This window comes from Podarcis vaucheri (assembly GCF_965113315.1).
Source record: "Podarcis vaucheri genome assembly, chromosome: 3".
Lineage (NCBI taxonomy): Eukaryota > Metazoa > Chordata > Lepidosauria > Squamata > Lacertidae > Podarcis > Podarcis vaucheri.
Genome location: NC_138761.1, coordinates 101,034 through 115,279, shown reverse-complemented (window position 1 = coordinate 115,279; position 14,246 = coordinate 101,034). Strand labels below are relative to the sequence as shown.

The following is a 14,246-nucleotide window of genomic DNA, read 5'->3' as shown; positions in this document are numbered from 1 at the left end:
CTTTCCGGGCTGCTTACTGCGCCACCTTCCTGTGCATTTGAACTTGGCGCGCGTGCCCAACCTTCCACTTTCCGTCTGACCGTTTCTTCGCTCCCTGATGGAGGTGTGGCCACTCCTGACTCGTGCCCTCCCTCCTGTTGTGAGCTGCCAGCGCTTGATACCTGACTCCCTTCCTCTCCCCTGCTCTCTGTTGGTGACGCTGGTCCCGATTTCCAACTGCTCCCCTCTGAGCTCCCTCTGGCCCTTTCCTCCAGGGGTGTCCCCCTAGGCTCCCCCCTTGCCCTGGCCACTGGTGCTCCTTTCTGTGAATCTTCCGATTCACTGGAAAGACTCGGAGATCTCGGGTCGTCGTCATCACTCATCCTTTCTTCTGCCTCCTCCCCCTCGCTCTCTGTTTCCTCCCTTGCCCTTGCCTCTGCTCCTGAACCCCTGACAGGAGGGAAAAAAGAGAATAGAATAAGAGACTGCTTGATCACCCTTCGAACTAAAGAAGAGAGAGATAGAATCTTGAGCTGGCACTACCAGAAGAACTTAGAAGTACAACAGTCAAGAGTGGAAATTTTTTAAGACGTCTCCAAACATCTTTTGGATCCTAGGCCTAACTACGGAGATATTGTTGCCCTGCTGAGAAGGAATAAAATCATCTTTAGGTGGAAGTTTCCCCAAGGTCTATCGTTCGATTTCAAAGGAAGGAAAATAAAAATAAGATCAGTAGAAGAGAAAGTAAAGTTTTTGTATAAATACGAAGAAGATCTGCAGAAGGAACTTGGAAAAGAGCCAAGAGCATTGGATAGAAGATCACCAGATAGAGGACTAGAGCAAGGAGCATCAGATAGAAGATCACCAAACAGGGGAATATTGGATATATCAGCATTATCCTTTGGACTGGATCTCCCAGTGAACGTGTCACCACCACCACCAAGAAAAGAAGAGCAAGCATTGGGTGCTGTTGGAGGAATATCAAAGTAATTACACGATGGCGTTGCAGGTTCCGAGCTGGAATGTGAATGGACTGAACTCTCCAGAAAAAAGGCGGAGAGTATGTCTGTCAGGGTTACTTCCAGATCCTAGCTCACAGAGGATCACGCTAGCCAGCGATCGTTAAATAAAAGTCTTTATTGAGTTACAGTCTCCATTCTCAAGCTGCTGCGTGCAACCCTACGTCTTATGCTTAGATCGGCGAAGCTCCGTCTGAGTCTCCGCCCCTTGCGCACCAACTTAATATCCTAGCCCTGCTCCACCTTTTCCGCCTGACAGTTCTCCTCTGGGTCCCTCTGCCCCCCTGGGTCTCTTCCTTCCGGGATTCTTCTGACGCTGACCCCCCTGACTCTCCTGTCTCCTTGCGCCGGGCTTTAGGACCTGGCTCCCTTTCCGGGCTGCCTACTGCGCCACCTTCCTGTGCATTTGAACTTGGCGCGCGCGCCCAACCTTCCACTTTCCGTCTAACCGTCACTTCGCTCCCCGATGAAGGTGTGGCCACTCCTGACTCGTGCCCTCCCTCCTGTTGCAAGCTGCCAGCGCTTGCTCCCTGGCACTCTTCCTCTTTCCTACTCTCTGGCGGTGACGTTGGTCCCGATCTCCAACTGCTCCCCTCTGAGTCCCCTCTGGCTCTTTCTTCCTGGGGTGTCCCCCTAGTCTCCCCCCTTGCCCTGGCCACTGGTGCTCCTTTTTGTGAATCTTCTGATTCACTGGAAAGACTCGGAGATCTCGGGTCGTCGTCATCACTCATCCTTTCTTCTGCCTCCTCCCCCTCGCTCTCTGTTTCCTCCCTTGCCCTCGCCTCTGCTCCTGAACCCCTGACAATGTCATTTATTGAAAAAAGAACATTTGGACTTGATTTGTTTACAAGAAACACATGTGATAAGGCTACACAGGAAAATATTAAGTAATAAAAGACTGGGCCAAGAATTTATCTCATCAAAGTTAAAAAAAGAGGAGTGGTCCTTTATGCAAAGGAGAGCCTATCACCGAAATTCATATTCAAAGATGACCAAGGAAGATTTGTTGCAATTGAAATTCAATCACAAGGAGAGAAATTTCTGATCGTAGGTATTTATGCACCAAATGAAGGAAAATCGGAGTTCTATAAGAAGCTACACGAGACTCTGATGGACTACATGGACTATAATATGATCTTGATGGGAGACATGAATGGAGTGGTGTCTACAAATATGGACAAGGCACAGAGACAGGTAGTCACCAAAGATGGCAGACTACCAAAAACCTTTTTCGACATGACTGAAAATATGGATTTAGTTGACATTTGGAGAATGAAGAACCCTCTGGGAAGAGAGGGAACTTTCTTCTCTGAGGCTAAAATGACATGGACAAGAATTGACCAAATCTGGGTAACCAGGGGATTGGCTCCGAAGATCAGCAAAGTGGAGATTTGCCCCAAAACTTGTTCTGACCATAATGCCGTGAAGATGGAAATGAAATTGATGCCAATTGGTTCCTTTAGATGGAGCATGAACGATAGTTTGTTCAGGAATGAAGAGGTGACCAAAAAGGCCCAAAAAACTCTAAGAGACTGTTTCGAGATAAACATTCAAGTCTCCAGGGCCAGATGAACTGCATCCAAGAGTATTAAAAGAAATGGCAGATGTGATCTCAGAACCACTGGCAGTCATCTTTGAGAATTCCTGGAGAACAGGTGAAGTCCCGGCAGACTGGAGGAGGGCAAATGTTGTCCCTATTTTCAAAAAGGGGAAAAGAGAGGACCCGAATAATTATCGCCCAGTCAGTCTGACATCAATAGCAGGGAAGATTCTGGAACAGATCATTAAGCAAACAGTCTGTGAGCACCTAGAAAGGAATGCTGTGATCACCAATAGTCAGCATGGATTTCTGAAAAATAAGTCATGTCAGACTAACCTGATCTCGTTTTTTGACAGAATTACAAGCCTGGTAGATGAAGGGAACGCAGTGGATGTAGCCTACCTTGATTTCAGCAAGGCATTTGACAAGGTGCCCCATGATATTCTTGTAAAGAAGCTGGTAAAATGCGGTCTTGACTATGCTATCACTCAGTGGATTTGTAACTGGCTGACTGACCGAACCCAAAGGGTGCTCATCAATGGTTCCTCTTCATCCTGGAGAAGAGTGACTAGTGGGGTGCCACAGGGTTCTGTCTTGGTCCCAGTCTTATTCAACATCTTTATCAACGGCTTAGATGATGGACTCAAGGGCATCCTGATCAAATTTGCAGATGACACCAAACTGGGAGGGGTGGCTAACACCCCAGAGGACAGGATCACACTTCAAAACGACCATGACAGATTAGAGAACTGGGCCAAAACAAACAAGATGAATTTTAACAGGGAGAAATGTAAAGTATTGCACTTGGGCAAAAAAAATGAGAGGCACAAATACAAGATGGGTGACACCTGGCTAGAGAGCAGTACATGTGAAAAGGATCTAGGAGTCTTGGTTGACCACAAACTTGACATGAGCCAACAGAGCTAAAAAACCCAAAGGGTGCTCATCAATGGTTCCTCTTCATCCTGATCAAATTTTCAGATGACACCTGTCAGGGGTTCAGGAGCAGAGGCGAGGGAAAGGGAGGAAACAGAGAGCGAGGGGGAGGAGGCAGAAGAAAAGATGAGTGATGACGACGACCCGAGATCTCCGAGTCTTTCCAGTGAATCAGAAGATTCACAAAAAGGAGCACCAGTGGCCAGGGCAAGGGGGGAGACTAGGGGGACACCCCAGGAAGATAGAGCCAGAGGGGACTCAGAGGGGAGCAGTTGGAAATCGGGACCAGCGTCACCGCCAGAGAGCAGGGATGAGGAAGGGCGCCAGGGATCAAGCGCTGGCAGCTCACAACAGGAGGGAGGGCACGAGTCAGGAGTGGCCACACCTCCATCAGGGAGCGAAGAGATGGTTAGACGGAAGGTGGAAGGTTGGGCGCGCGCGCCAAGTTGAAATGCACAGGAAGGTGGCGCAGTAGGCAGCCCGGAAAGGGAGCCAGGTCCTAAAGCCCGGCGCAAGGAGACAGAAGGGTCCGGGGGGTCAGCGTCAGAAGAATCCCGGAAGGAAGAGACCCCGGGGGGCAGAGGGACCCAGAGGAGAACTGTCAGGCGGAAAAGGTGGAGCAGGGCTAGGATATTAAGTTGGTGCACAAGGGGCGGAGACTCAGACGGAGCTTCGCCGATCTAAGCATAAGACGTAGAGTTGCGCGCAGCAGCTTGAGAATGGAGACTGTAACTCAATAAAGACTTTTATTTAATGATCGCTGGCTGGCGTGATCCTCTGTGAGCTAGGATCTGGAAGCAACCCTGACAACACCAAACTGGGAGGGGTGGCTAACACCCCAGAGGACAGGATCACACTTCAAAACGACCGTGACAGATTAGAGAACTGGGCCAAAACAAACAAGATGAATTTTAACAGGGAGAAATGTAAAGTATTGCACTTGGGCAAAAAAAAATGAGAGGCACAAATACAAGATGGGTGACACCTGGCTTGAGAGCAGTACATGTGAAAAGGATCTAGGAGTCTTGGTTGACCATAAACTTGACATGAGCCAACAGTGTGACGCGGCAGCTAAAAAAGCCAATGCAATTCTGGGCTGCATCAATAGGAGTATAGCATCTAGATCAAGGGAAGTAATAGTGCCACTGTATTCTGCTCTGGTCAGACCTCACCTGGAGTACTGTGTCCAGTTCTTGGCACCACAATTCAAGAAGGACACTGACAAACTGGAACGTGTCCAGAGGAGGGCAACCAATATGGTCCAAGGCCTGGAAACGATGCCTTATGAGGAACGGCTAAGGGAGCTGGGCATGTTTAGCCTGGAGAAGAGGAGGTTAAGGGGTGATATGATAGCCATGTTCAAATATATAAAAGGATGTCACATAGAGGAGGGAGAAAGGTTGTTTTCTGCTGCTCCAGAGAAGCGGACACGATCCAAACTACAAGAAAGAAGATTCCACCTAAACATTAGGAAGTACTTCCTGACAGTAAGAGCTGTTTGACAGTGGAATTTGCTGCCCAGGAGTGTGGTGGAGTCTCCTGCTTTGGAGGTCTTTAAGCAGAGGCTTGACAACCATATGTCAGGAGTGCTCTGATGGTGTTTCCTGCTTGGCAGGGGGTTGGACTCGATGGCCCTTGTGGTCTCTTCCAACTCTATGATTCTATGATTCTATGATTCTATGAATACTACAGTGGAAAAAAGAGTGATTTGGGACGCAAGCAAAGTGGTTATGAGAGGATTCTTAATACAATAGAATGCAATTAAGAAGAGAACTCAGAATGAAAAAAAGGATAAAATCCTGAGGAAAATAAAGGAAGGAGAGAAGAAACTGAGAGCAAAACCAAAGTCACAGGAGATCTTGAAAGAGATAAAGTTATACCAGGTACAATATAAGAAGCTGATGAATCAGGAAATAGAATGGAAGATTAAACAAATGAGGCAAAAGACATTTGAATCGGCAAATAAGTGTGGAAAATTGTTGGCCTGGCAAATGAAAAAAAGACAAAAACTCAATACTATTACGAACTTGGAAGTGGAAGGAAAGAATATACAGAACCCAGTGGAGATCAGGAAGTGTTTTCAGAGGTATTTTAAACAACTTTATACACAGGAGAAGCAGAAAGAAACGGACATTGATCGATTTTTGAAAATAAATGGACTACATAAAATCTCTCAGGAAAAACAGCTAATGTTGAACTACAAAATAACGGATCAGGAGGTGGAAGGGGCCATTCAGAACATGCAATTAGGTAAATCTCCAGGACCAGATGGTTTGACTTCAAGATATTACAGATCTTTGAAAGAATGGTTAATACAACCATTGAAGGAAGTCTGCAATGAAATATTGGAAGGGAGAAAGGCACCAGAGTCGTGGAAGGAAGCTTACATAACACTTATACCAAAAACAGAGACTGAAAAGACACAGCTCAAGAACTACCGCCCCATATCGTTGCTTAATGTGGATTACAAAATTTTTGCAGATATTTTGGCTAAAAGATTAAAAAAGGTGTTAGTAGAAGAAATTCATAAAGACCAAGCGGGCTTTCTCCCGGGCAGACACTTGTCTGACAATATGAGGAATATGATTAATATTCTAGAAAAACTACAAGTGAATATCAATACTAAGGCAGTTTTGATATTTGTGGATGCAGAGAAAGCCTTTGACAACATCTCTTGGAGTTTTATGAAGAAGAATCTACAGGGGATGGGGGTAGGTCAAGGTTTTGAAAACGGTATAGATGCAATTTATTCAGAACAAAAGGCAAAATTAATTGTGAACAATGTAGTGACAGAAGAGTTTAAGATTGAGAAAGGGACATGACAAGGTTGCCCAATTTCTCCATTGCTTTTTATATCGGTCCTTGAGGTGTTGTTAAATATGATTAGAAAGGACAAAAAGGTTAAAGGTATACAAGTGGGAGCTAAACAGTACAAACTGAAAGCATTTGCTGATGACTTAGTATTGACTTTACAATGACTTAGTATTGACTTTACAGAAGCCAGAATCTAGTACTAAAAGGGTATTGGAACTGATCCAAGAATTTGGACAGGTAGCAGGTTTTAAGTTGAACAAGATGAAAACTAAGGTTTTAGAGAAAAATTTAACTGTGAACGAGAGAGAAAAGTTTCAGGAGGAGACAGGACTAACATTGGTTAAGAAAGTGAAATACTCAGGGGTTAACATGACTGCCAAAAATGTGAATTTATAAATAAATGTTGGATTGAAGTGAAAAAGGATTTAGAAATATGGACAAATTTGAAGTTATCATTGTTAGGCCGAATTGCTGTGATAAAATTGAATGTATTGCCAAGGATGTTGTTTTTATTTCAAACATTGCAAATTTTGGATAAGATGGATTGTTTCAAGAAGTTGTTTTAATAATGCATTTGGCTGGCATGCATATTTGTGGTACGATAAGGTCAAAGCACATAAAGCGTTTAAAAATCATATTGTTAGAAAATATAATGGTTGGGAGTTACTCGTGCGTAATCCTGCTCCGTTTGAGCATTAGATTGCCTGGTTAAACCCTCCGGACTACGCAGCCCATAGTAGCGTGGCTGCCCTTAGTCACTCGTAGAATCTGTCTGTGGGCGTTTCTTAAAGCGTTGCCAACATAAGAGTTGTTTGACGCCCAATCGTCTCCGCCTCTCACTGCGCGGGAGTCTCCTGCGCAGGGTGGGCGTGGGCAGCGGGGTGCTTGGGCTCTCCTCACTAACTTCCAACGAAGAGTCCTGGAGCCCCTGCACCTCCCTGTCCCGTTGCTCTCCTGGATCCCTGGTGTTACACTCATTCTCTTCCCCTTCTTCCCAGCTGAGTCTCCCCCTAGCGCTGGGACCTTCTCCTGCAGAATCAGAGACCCTCTCCTTCTCCCGTGCCTCTGATGGCAGTTCCCTGACAGAAAAGCATTGTTTAATGTTTGGATAAGATATAAGGATTTGTTAGAAAAGAAAACCCCAAGATGGTTGTCACCAATGGAAGCGAAGGCACAGGAAAAACTCAATATGGAGGGCAAATGGCCGAAATATTGGGAAATTCTGGAACAAGATGGAGACAGTATAAAATTGCAGAGCTTTGAAAAATAGAAAAATAAAGTGTGAGATTGGCTTCATTATTACCAGATAATGGAGGCATATAACTTGGACAAAAAAATTGGCTTCCAGGTGGAAGAATCAAAATTGGAAACAGAAATGTTAGAGCCAAAAATCAAGAATCTGTCAAGAATGTATAACTTGCTGTTGAAATGGAACACTCAGGATGAAACGGTGAAATCAGCTATGATTAAATGGGCACAAGATGTTGGACATAACATAATGATGGCTGACTGGGAACAGTTATGGACCACAGGTATGAAATTCACAGCATGTAATGCCCTAAGAGAAAATTTAATGAAAATGATTTATAGGTGGTACATGACAGCAGTCAAGCTTGCAAAAATTTACCATTTGCCCGATAATAAATGTTGGAAATGTAATGAGACTGAAGGTACATTCTTTCACCTTTGGTGGACATGCCCAAGGATTAAGACATTCTGGGAGATGATCTATAATGAAATGAAAAAGGTATTTAAATATACCTTCCTTAAGAAACCAGAGGCCTTTCTCCTGGGCATGGTCGGCCAATTGGTGCCAAAGAAGGATAGAACTTTTTTTATGTATGCTACAACAGCAGCAAGGATACTCATCGCGAAGTATTGGAAGACACAAGATTTACCCACCCGGGAAGAATGGCAGATGAAGTTGATGGAACTGGCGGAAATGACTGGCAGAATCCGAGACCAGAGAGAAGAGTCGGTGGAAGAAGACTGGAAAAAGTTTAAAGACTATTTACAGAAATACTGTAAAATTAATCATAGAATCCTAGAATCCTAGAGTTGGAAGAGACCACAAGGGCCATCGAGTCCAACCCCCTGCCAAGCAGGAAACACCATCAGAGCACTCCTGACATATGGTTGTCAAGCCTCTGCTTAAAGACCTCCAAAGAAGGAGACTCCACCACACTCCTTGGCACACTCCATTTTTCTAATGAATGTTAGAAAAATGTTGGAATGAAGTTATATGGCTTTAGTAGAAATGTTATAAGGAATTAAGTATAAATAGATAATAGAGTGTTAAAGGAAAAAATAAGGTTAGAATGTGTTAAGATAATTATAGGATAGAAAACAGAGGAAGATGGAAAGGAATTGCTGAAACAATTAATAGAAGTGGAATACAAAAAGGGAGGTGTGAGGACGTCGTGGAAATAAGTGAATGAAAGATAAGATATTGAAATGTGATGTGTTTTAAACTGTTTTTGTTTTGTTTTGTTAGTTTAATGTGTTAATGTTATGTATTAGTTATGTATTAGTGTTATGTCGCGTTTTTGTGTTGTATTGTATTGTCCATTTTTTTTTCTTTTTTGTAGTGTTTAAATTGTTGGAAAAGCAATAAATATTATTATTATTTTTTTTTAAAAAAGAGCTTTCTGTTCATGCTCAGGGAAACTCGTGAGGCAAGACTCCTGAGGAGGGGGAGAAGGGGGAGGGAACTGAGGGGGGGGGAATATATGCTCTGTGCAAATGGCTGTGAACTCGTGCTTGTTTGTGAAGTTATCACTCTAGCTCCTTCTACCAATCCCGGATGGTAGAAATAAAGCTTTTTCTCTGACATTATCCCTTGAGTGCCTGTTTGGCTCCCCTTTCCCTCTCTCGGGTGCAGTGCTCTTCCCACCCGAGGGCAAAGCCTGAAAAGGCTGCAGGAGTTGTGGCGTCCTCAGGCACAGAGGTTTCCCAGGTAGCTAGTCCCAGGGTCCACTTCTGCAGGCAGCGCACCTCCACCCGCACACAAGACAAGCCGCCTGCAGGAGTCGACTCCTGCAAAGTGGCCCAGCAAGGGGAGATCCTTCCAGCAAGGTTTCAGGGCAGACCTTCAGCCAGACCTAGTCTGTCCTGGGATCCACCCATAATGAGAAAACTAAAACAAAACTATTCACACAAAAGGCAGGCCTTACATCCAGGCTTTTACTGACCGTACATTAAAAGACCTTTTCACAAGAGATATTGAAGATAATAAAACACAGCACCCAGAATTAGGAAGAGATAACCAGGCTGCAATAGTAGATCATGTCAGATCATTTTCCTCCACAAATTTTACAATATTCTTCCACGGTATCCACTTCCTCCCCCCTTGGATCTACATGAGCTTGCTATTTCCAGGTCTGCCAAATATTTGGTCATCCTTCTCACTCTGAGTAAAAAGACTTCCTCATTTCAATGTTTACAAATAAAAATACCATACCAAATACTTTGAATCATTCCCAGAATCAATATCCAGGGTAATATTTCCCAATTGCTAAATTTCCAGCAATCAAAACTGGAATATCATATTCCAGTCTTAACAGATTACCTAAAAATGACAATTTCTTATCCAGAGATTCTATTTATTTTTTTAAAATAATTTTTTATTGATTTTTCCATGGATTCTACTTCTAACACTATATCTTTAACAATTTTTCATATTTCGACCCTCCTCCCCTGGACTTCCCTCATACTCACATTTGTTTTATTTCCCTATTGTTCACCTTGCGTATTTGATGTTTCCCCAAAATTTCCTCAATACATATAGTCTTATTTTTTGTTGTAGACAGTTGTGATTGTTCACTCAAACCCTGCCAATGAGTCCATTTCTTTATGTTGCCTCTTCATATATGTTGTAAATGGTTCCCATTCTCTTTTAAAGTCTTTGTTGTCCTTTTCATGTAATTTTTCTGTTAGTTTTGCCAGTTCTGCATATTCCATAAGTTTCCCTTGCCATTGTTCTTTCGTGGGTATTTCTTCTGTCTTCCAAGTTTGTGCTAATAAAATTCTTGCCGCTGTTGTTGCATACATAAATAATTCCCAGTTTTCTTTTTTTACATCTTGGTCTAAAATTCCTAGAAGGAATGCTTCTGGTTTCTTAACAAAAGTCTTTTTACACAGTTTTTTCAATTCATTATATATATATCATTTCCCAATAATTCCTAATCTTTTTGCATCTTGCAGGATGCCTTTTTTTCTAAAAAGAAAAAAGAAAAACAAGATCTATCCCTCCCTTGAGGAAGAGGCCGATGCCCTACTGCCGCCATTGGCGAAGCCTTCAACATCAGCCACAGAGGGCAGGAGGAAAAATCAAGTTGCACCCAAAAACAAGATCTACCCCTCACTTGAGGAAGAGGCCGATGCCCTACTGCCGCCATTGGCGAAGCCTTCAACATCAGCCACAGAGGGCAGGAGGAAAAATCAAGTTGCACCCAAAAACAAGATCTACCCCTCACTTGAGGAAGAGGCCGATGCCCTACTGCCGCCATTGGCGAAGCCTTCAACATCAGCCACAGAGGGCAGGAGGAAAAATCAAGTTGCACCCAAAAACAAGATCTACCCCTCACTTGAGGAAGAGGCCGATGCCCTACTGCCGCCATTGGCGAAGCCTACACCATCAGCGGCAGAGGCCAGGGCGGCAGAGGCCAGACCCCTAGTCTTGCCAGGGCTGGGGCAGCCCCAGACCAGCACTTTTCAGCAGGCAAGCAGGCAAGACAGCAGGCAAGACCCAAGCAGGGAAGACTCAAGACAGCAGCGGCCCTTGTCCCTGCCCAGCAAGCAAGACCCAAGCCAGCAGCGGCCCTCAAAAAAGAAGAGCCTTGCGGACTCTGGGCCAGCGTTCCCAGGTGAGTAGGCAGAACCAGATCCCTTTTGGGTTCCCCTTGGCCTTAGACTTGGTGTTTACCTCTACGGATGTTGGTGATCTGACACTAACAAAAGAAGTGCCATGGTCAGATCACTTCCTGGCACAACTGGACTTCTCCGCGACCCTTCCCCTCTGCAGGGAGGTGGGACCGATTCGGATGGTCCGACCCCGCTACTTAATGCATCCAACTGGTTTCCAGAGAGTGGTAGGGGATGTTTTATCCCAAGTTGATGGCCTCTCGGCTGATTCCCTGGTGGCCCCTTGGAATGCGGAGTTAACCAGGGCTATTGACTGTCTGGCTCCGAAGCGCCCTCTCCGATTGCATGGAGCCCGGACAGCCCTGTGCTTTTTCCCGGAGCTGAGGGTGATGAAACAATCGTTGAGACGGCTAGAGCGCCGGTGGCGGAAAACTCACTCTGAATCAGACTGGACACGGGCTAGAGCTCAACGTCGAGCCTACCAAGTGGCAATGGCGACAGCAAAGAGGGCCTTCTTCGCTGCCTCCATTGCATCTGCACAAAACAGCAGCAGGAGACTTTTTCAGGTGGTTCGCAATCTATCGGAACCACCTGTACCACCGGGGCCTGGTAGGGACCCCAAGATCTGCAATGCTTTTGCAAAGTTTTTTGCAGATAAAATCGCTCAGATTCAGAAGGAGGTAGACTCCACCGTGGGAGCAGGGCCAGGGCGGGAGAGTGCTAGAGTTCTGTCTAGTCCTGTTACATGGGATCAATTCCAATCTGTTACCTCCGAGGATGTGGACAGGCTGCTTGGACGAGTGAAACCAACCACCTGTCTCCTGGATCCTTGCCCATCCTGGCTAATAAAAGCGAGCTGGGAAGGGCTGGGCGATGGGCTTCATGGGGTGGTGAATGCTTCTCTCTGTGAGGGAGCCTTCCCAGACCCACTGAAAGAGGCGGTCATTAAACCGCTTCTTAAAAAAAAAATCTTTAGACCCGGCCAATTTGGCCAACTATCACCCAGTCTCAAATCTGCCATTCTTGGGCAAGGTGATTGAGCGGGTGGTTGCCAGACAACTCCAAGCATGCCTGGAGGATGCAGACCATTTGGATCCCTTCCAATCGGGATTCAGGCCTCACCATGGGACTGAAACTGCCTTGGTTGCGCTGGTTGATGATCTCCGGCGGGCTAGGGACAAAGGTGAGAGCTGTTTCCTAGTTCTGCTGGATCTCTCAGCGGCCTTTGACACCATCAACCATAACATCCTTCTGCACCGTCTAGAGGGGCTGGGAGCTGGGGGCACTGTCATACAGTGGTTCTGCTCCTTCCTCCTGGGCCGTGTTCAGAAAGTGGGGGGGGGATGAGTGTTCAGACCCCTGGGCTCTCACTTATGGGGTGCCTCAGGGTTCTGTCCTCTCCCCCATGCTTTTTAATATCTATATGAAGCCGCTGGGAGAGATCATCAGGGGGTTTGGGCTGGGTGTTCATCAGTATGCAGATGACACCCAGCTCTACCTCTCCTTTAAATCAGAACCAGTGAAGGCGGTGAAGGTCCTGTGTGAGTGCCTGGAGGCGGTTGGAGGATGGATGGCGGCTAACAGATTGATGTTGAATCCTGACAAGTCCTGTTTTTGGGGGACAGGGTGCGGGTGGATGTGGGGGATTCCCTGGTCCTGAATGGGATAACTGTGCCCCTGAAGGACCAGGTGCACAGCCTGGGAGTCATTTTGGACTCACAGCTGTCCATGGAGGCACAGGTTAATTCTGTATCCTGGGCAGCTGTCTACCAGCTCCACCTGGTACGCAGGCTGAGACCCTACCTGCCTGCGGACTGTCTCGCCAGAGTGGTGCATGCTCTAGTCATCTCCCGCTTGGACTACTGCAACGTGCTCTACGTGGGGCTACGTTTGACGGTGACCCAGAAACTGCAATTAATCCAGAATGTGGCAGCTAGGCTGGTGACTGGGAGCGGCCGCCGGGACCACATAACACTGGTTCTGAGAGATCTGCATTGGCTCCCAGTATGTTTCCGAGCATGATTCAAAGTGTTAAAGCCCCAAACAGCCTCGGTCCTGTATACCTGAAGGAGCGTCTCCACTCCCATCGTTCAGCCCAGACACTGAGGTCCAGCGCTGAGGGCCTTCTGGCGGTTCCCTCATTGCGAGAAGTAAGGTTACAGGGAACCAGACAGAGGGCCTTCTCGGTAGTGGTGCCCACCCTGTGGAATACCCTCCCTTCAGATGTGCAGGAAATAAGTAGCTATCCTATCTTTAAAAGACATCTGAAGGCAGCCCTGTTTAGGGAAGTTTTTAACATTTAACGCTGTATTGTTTTTAATACTTGATTGGGAGCCGCCCAGAGTGGCTGGGGAAATTCAGCCAGATGGGCGGGGTATAAATAATAATAATAATAAATTATTATTATTATGATACAAGGCTGGGGTCTCTCTTGGTTTCCTTGATGTCTGGGTGCAAGTCCCCCCCACCCCACCCCTCCTTGTTATGAGGCGTGTAACATGGAGCAGGGACTTCCGGGTGGCTGCCCCTGTTCTGCATTGCTGGGGGTTGGACTAGGTGACCCCGCAGGTCCCTTCAGACGCTACAGTTCTATGATCCCTGTTCAGATATGGCATGCACCCGCTCATTGCAACAGGCGAGAAGCCCCCTGAGGAAGAACTTGCCGTCTTTTCTCGTGTATAAGACGAGGTTTTTTACCCCCCAAATCAAGTGTCAAATTGGGGCTCCTCTTCTACAGGGGGAGTGCTGAGGGGGGACGGGCGCTTGGTTGTAGCTGCCAGGAGCAGATTCCCAGCCGTGATTTCTTTGCTGTGGAAAGGGCTGTTGTCGACTGGCAGACGATAGGTGACTTGGTGGTTGATGCCTGCAACTGTGCAATTTGATTAATGGCTCCCTCCCCCCAAATAAAACTCAACCACTCTGGGCAACCCCTCCCCAAAAAAGCTTAACAAGTCTTGGCAATCTGCCCCCATTTCTAAATTTTGAGTGCCCAAAAATATGGAGCATCTTATATATGGGGGCGTGTTATACATGGAAAAATACGGTACCTTTCCCTCTCATCCGCCTCATTTACTCACCCCTCTCTCTCTTTCTTT

At 46.2% G+C, this 14,246-nt stretch overlaps 1 long non-coding RNA gene across 1 annotated transcript in view; it reads right to left on the bottom strand.

Moving 5' to 3' along the window:
• The window catches only part of LOC309530003, a 113,759-nt gene extending 110,046 nt beyond the window's left edge, over positions 1–3,713 (bottom strand). Inside the window, exon 1 of the long non-coding RNA XR_014218585.1 lies at positions 3,527–3,713. This is a non-coding gene — a long non-coding RNA (uncharacterized lncRNA). The remainder of the gene's footprint in view (positions 1–3,526) is intronic.
• Positions 3,714–14,246: the final 10,533 nt, after the last annotated feature.